Genomic DNA, 6,000 nt, shown 5'->3' on the forward strand with positions numbered 1-6,000 from the left:
TTTTGAAAAAGGGAAGAAAGAAAAGCTCAGAACTGAGACATGGAAAAAATAAGCGCTGGAAGAATGCGCATTGTGAGGTTTTTTTTGGGAGGGGGCGCTCTCCTCCCGGCACCCTTCAAAAGGCCCCGCACATTACGAAGTTTAAAGCAGGACATTTAGGGGAACAGCATTCAAGTATGAACCATTAACAATATAGAGAGCTACACACAGAAAATAATACTCACAGAAAGGGTGGGAAATGGAGGCTGGTTTCAGCAGACAGGGTACAAAACGAGGGCTTTCACACACTAGGGGTCAAAAGGACGGCGCTAACAGGGGCGACCAACAAGCGCGCAAAACGGGTGCACACTCCGAGAGCGGCAAAAAAGAGCGCAAGAGCGAGTCCTCACAGAGAAGTGTGAAATAAGGTACTCACGGGGTATTCGGAGGGGATTACAAGAAGGGTACGTCGAGGGAGGGGCGACTAGAAAAGTTAAATGCGAGTGCGCCTTCGGAGGGAGCAATAAGTTGGAGGGAAGAGGTTACTCACAGAAAGTGAGTAAATGGGGACAGGCAAAGCGAGGGTGTACATTTTAGGGTACTCGCGTACAGTGCTGTAAAATTAGGGTACTCGCGAAAAGGGTGGAAAAGCAAGAAGCAGTGGCGGCTCGGGGATGCTGATACTCGGAGAACAGAAAAACTGACTAGAAAAGTATAACATGATGTCAATATCAGGGATTCATAAGGAGTAGGGGAAAAACGAGGGTACGAAGAAAGTGTAAAAAATCAGGGTACTAGAAGAGAGGCACTAACAGAGGTGTAAAATGAAGTCTCTTTACGTGAAGTGACAGGAGGAGCACCTGGGGGGCGGCGGGGTACAAGGAAGCGTGTAATAATAGGGTACTCACAGAGAGAGGTGGTGCTCGGAGCCAGGGTGGGGCCTTCTGTAAAGTCCACTCACTCATGGGGTCCTCCAGCCCTGCAGTAACCTTCAGGAGACACGTCCCAGCAGACACTGCGGCCATGCTGAAGGCGGCCACGGGGCAGCGAAAACACTGTCTGTGTCCTGAAAAGCAGACCTGCCTGTGGGGGCAACAACTGTAAGAACAGGCCCCTCACTGCTTGCACGCAAAATGTCTCCCGTTTACTGGAAGCGTCCTGTCCAGTTTCAGAGCAGTGTTTGAGTAGTTAGAAAATACTCTTTTTATAAGAAAAGCGCAAATAAAAGCCCCAAAACTCTAACCGCCTCCCTCTCCTGTCCCAACGCAAGGTTCCCCACACCTCTGTGCGCCGCACTCCAGGGAGGGAGGCGGAGAGTCAAAGAGAAGCCAGGAACCAGGCGCAAATATGCCAAACATGCTAGAAACGACAAGGATTTGAAGCTCCCAGATCCCTGAGCGTGTCAGAGAGAGGGAAGGGAAAGAGAGAGAAGGCGAGCGAGCAGGAGAGGGGCAGAGCAGACAAAGGGGAGACGGGGAAGCAGAGGATCGGAAAGGGGGGACAGGCAAAGAGGCGAAGGAAACACAAGCTTTGTGCCTTACCTTCTGGGAGCCCTTTACTGTGCCCCAGAGTGCAAGTTTGTAGCGGGGTGTTAGGGTGAGCAGGGCCAACTGTGCTGAGGGCTTGGGAGAGTGCTCTGTGGGACAGTTGTTCTCTTCCCCTCGATCCCCTCCTCTTCTTTCCCGGGGGCTGCGGCCCCTGGAAGTGGTGGTGGGTGATGATGATGGTTTTGGCGGCGGTGCCCTGGGTCCCGGTGCCTGCTGTTGTTGATGCCTGAGAAGGCAGGCCTGGTATTTTGGAAAGGTGACAGCTTTTCAGAGGAATCTCTGGAATGAGAAAGAGGAATGGAATGGAGTGAACTCAGCCAGTCAGTTTCAGTACAGGGAGGGGCCATGGAAAGAGGCGGGACCCAGAATGGGGAGGGGCCGCACCTCCAACCTGGCGGCTCCTCCCCATGAGCTCACCAGAGGCGCCGCCTGCCAGATCAGAGCTGTGGAGCAGGTCAAGGGGAGGAAGACGGGGGTGGGGTGCGAACAGCCTCTGCTAAACTCTCCTGTGCTCTGAACGCGAGGATCGGTAACTGAGAGTAAAACCGGAGAAGCGAGGAACAGTGGCAGTCCTAGAAAGAACTGTGATCGCAGGGTCGTAACAAAGGCCCCCGCGCTGCGTGGGGCCTCCCAGGGGCCCCCCCTCAGCACTGTAACCTGACATGAAAGCCCCCGAGTAAGTCTGGTGGGGGCCCTCCCACGCACTTTGCAGGGGGTCCCCTCAAGTTTTCTTAGCCAGTGTCTGATCATAGCAGAGGTAGAGCCGAACCAGAGGAGTGCTAGAAGTAGATGGAAAGCGAAATACGAATGGACCAAGAGTCTCCGAAAACACCAAGCTCAGTGCCTCAACCTCCACGGGACTGAGGAAGAGCAAACAAGAGGCCAGAATCAATGAAACGCGTTTAATTAAAAACTGGAACCAACGCATCACCGGAGCCTGACCAGAACCAAAGTATGACCAGATTAATGCTGCAAAAGGTATTGGCCAGAACAAGAAAGGTTCTGCAACCGCATCCGAACAGATGAAGAACCACAGATCGACAGCACAAGCAAGACAATGTTGGAAATTCAGAATAGATGGGGCAGAACCATTCCAGAGAAACAGGGAAAGAAGGTCTGGCTTATCGGTCAATGCCTCAATGCCCGGAAGGCTGGTTTGATAGGCCAGTTTTTGGGCCGATTTGTGGCTGTTTGTGGGCCTCCTTTATGGTCTGCTTAACCGGTTTTTATTGATCATTTAAAAACAACATTGTGTGCAGCAAGCTCAGGTCAATGGGGTCTCGTATACCCTGCAAAACAGTTATACAGCTTGTCTTTACAAGCTCAAAACTGCGCCAATTAGCACACGCATGGACCACTACGGAATTCAAGGGGAGCGGGTGCTCAATATCATTTTGGTTCCCTGGTCTATTTCTTGGCCCAGTCCAATCCTGCAGACAAAGACACATCGGGCCTGGCTTAGAACTGAGGGAAGATCAGAGTAGAGATGGATGCAGAGCACAAACTTTTCAGAACCTTGAGCAAAGGTGGAGAAGAACCTGTATAGTAAGAGATAAGCAGAGAAACACTAACATTAGTGTTACAACCAGCGGACAGCCACAACAGAATCGGAGCGATGCTAGAGAAAACCAAGAGGAAGTCTAGATCTAAACCATCAGATAGAAACACTTCTTGACCTGGCGTAAAGCTGAGCCTATCCAGAAAAATACTAGAACCAGAACTAATGCAGAATAAGAGCAGTGGTGTAGTCGACGAATAGCAGGAAGGAAACCAAAAGCAAAGCTAGAATAAGCCAAACCACTGCATTTTTTCTGGTGGAAGGCGGCTTAAGGCTTTCAGGGTGGTCCTTCTTGGTCAGGATGTAGCACTATTTACAGTACAGGACCATCCAGTGGGACTAAGTTCACTTCTGACCCAGTTTTGTTTTCAATGAATAGTTGATCATCAGTGCGGGGCTGCATCTTTGTATCAACATAGAAGCTAATGTACCATGCAAGTCTCATCATTGCAGTTTTTCCTCCTCCTTCGATTGATGCAGAGGTGAAAAAGAACATGTGATGTGTAACAGAGTGCCCCATATGAAAGGGCAACACCACTTTCCGAAGCAAGGATGTACTTTGTTCTAAGAACCATCTTGCTTTTGAAGCATGTTTATGAGGAGGGTGAACTGACAAAGTCTAAGCTCGCTAACATGACTCACAGAAGTGACTACAATAAGGAACCTAGTTTTCAGTGTAAGAAGGCGAAGAGTGCGACAAACAAGTTACTTACCTTCGGTAACACTTTTTATGGTGGATACACTAGCTACCTGTGGATTCCTCACCTTATGAATTCTCCCAATGCACTAGCATTTTAACAGAAAATCTTCACAGCTCTCCACGTCGACGAGGACGTCACAATTGCACGGCTCTGCATGTGACTCCGTCTGACAGGTAGCATTTGCCGCTTTCAGGGCCATACTGCAGGATGAAGAAGTCTGCAGAACGTGCCGAACATGCGGCCTGGACTACTGAACTCTCCGGAGTCGGACACTTTGATAAAAATCCCAGATCTCCTGGAGCCACCCTATACCTTCTTGCAACAGATCTGTTCACAGCTGGCAATGACACAGGCTTCCTCCAAATCTCCAATATAGGCTCCGTAAAAGCATCATTAAATGGAAGCAAGGGTTCTGCTGAAGCCAAAGAAGGATGCAGGACCTCAGTCAAAATATTTGTTTTAACCTCAGCAGCCGGCAACGGAAGGTCCAAGAAATTTGCCACCTTCCTGACCACAGAATGGAAAGAGGCCGCTTCCACTGTAAACTGTCTTTGGAGATGGAAGATCTCTATCCGGAGAAGTGTCCAGCCCACTGGCTGAGTCTAGGCCCTGATAATCCCCCAAGGACTCAGCAATCTCTCATTCCTCTAGCAGCTGTCTTTGGTACTCTTGTTCTTTTAAGAGCCTCAGTGCTCTTCTTCACGACCTCAACCTGGCCTCCAATCTCTGCGTCGATATTGAGTTAGCCGATGGCGATGACACCGGCTTCAGGACCGATAGACGTGGACCAGGAGAAGAAGGAGACACACTACGATCCAATACAGATCAATCCAGGGCCGGAGCTGATCCCATCGGCACCGTGGACATCGGAGGTTCCGTCATCGGCTTCGGCTGTGTATGAGGTGGCATCACCGGCGCTGCAAGCCTGTAAGGCGATGTCATCGGCGCCGTAGGCCTATGAGGCGAAGTTATCGGCGCTAAAATGCACCCTCAGCCGGATAAAACGGCATGAATGGCGCCGACTTATGAGGGGCCAGAGAGCCCAATGAGAATGCCAAAGGACCAGTGGGACCAGCCAGTGCACCAGCTGGGGCCAAAGCATTGAACATGCTGAACTTGGCATGCAAAAATGCCGCCGGATCTGCTCCCGGAGCAGGGAAGGCAGGATACCGCTGATCGTCCTGCGGCACTTGCGCCAGATGGGCATCAGAATTCTGCACCCCAGGCATAAATTGAGTACTCTCTTGGGGTGCAACCACCTCGAAGCCTGATGGCGCCAGAGAAGCCTGAGGGCTTTGAGGCTGTGGAGTCACCGTAGGACTAACCTCCCACGTCGCACAATGCTGTCTAGATGGAGACCTGGATCGTGAATGACCTCTAGCCGAACGACGCCGAGAGTGGTGTTGGCACCTCTTCTTATGCTTCTTCGAAGAGGTATGTGAAGACGATCTGCAATGACTTTTGTGCCCTTTCTTCACCTTAGCCAGAAAGAGTTTGGCCTCTCTCTCCTTCAGCGCCTTCGGATTCATGCTTTGGCAGGACACACACTCCTCCACATCATGCTCCGAACTTAGGCACGAAAGGCAGTCATCATGCTGGTCCGTAACCGACATGCGACCCACGCACTCCCGACAAGGTTTAAACCCCGACTTTCTAGGAGGAGACATTGTAACCAGAGACAAAAAGGATCCCTTTGAAACAGTAACTAGAGTTAGGAGAAAACCATTAGTGTCAAAGGCACGGAAAAAAGGAACTGACGTCAGCAAGCCAGCGAGGACCTCTTAATGCCACGGTGACATCAGACGGAGTCGCGTGTGGAGCCGTGCAATTGTGACGTCCTCGTCGACGTGGAGAGCTAGGAAGAAGATTTGCCGTTGAATGCTGGCGCATTGGGAGAATTTATAAGGTGAGGAATCCACAAGTAGTTGTATCCATCAGAATGTGAAGAGACTGAAAAGCAAAACACATCAGAAAGGTTAAGACCAGATTGAGGTTGCACTACAGCATAACGAAAGGAGCAGGAGGAAACATGATAGCTCTTTTGGGAAAAACACCAAAAGAGGTGATTTGAATGATGAGGGCTGATCACATAAATGGAGACAGACCAACAAAGCTGATAAAACCCCCTGACTTTAACTATAGCAAAACCATACTGGACCAAGATTAAGACAACAGAACATCAGATGATTTTGCTTGTGAGAGATCAGCACGCTTC

The 6,000-nt window shown here is 50.4% G+C and overlaps 1 protein-coding gene across 6 annotated transcripts in view; it reads right to left on the minus strand.

Moving 5' to 3' along the window:
- The window catches only part of TEAD2 (TEA domain transcription factor 2), a 141,003-nt gene extending 139,122 nt beyond the window's left edge, over window positions 1-1,881 (minus strand). For 4 of the 6 annotated variants that reach the window (XM_069200813.1, XM_069200812.1, XM_069200811.1 and 1 more), the window contains exon 1: window positions 1,521-1,881. The gene's annotated coding sequence lies outside the window, so the exon portion shown is untranslated. Of the gene's footprint in view, window positions 1-224; window positions 342-887; window positions 1,033-1,520 lie in introns of those variants that run through there. The other 2 variants (XM_069200809.1, XM_069200810.1) reach the window with 2 other exon arrangements.
- Between the last annotated feature and the right edge of the window lie 4,119 nt (window positions 1,882-6,000).

Source organism: Pleurodeles waltl, chromosome 7 (assembly GCF_031143425.1).
Source record: "Pleurodeles waltl isolate 20211129_DDA chromosome 7, aPleWal1.hap1.20221129, whole genome shotgun sequence".
Classification (NCBI taxonomy): domain Eukaryota; kingdom Metazoa; phylum Chordata; class Amphibia; order Caudata; family Salamandridae; genus Pleurodeles; species Pleurodeles waltl.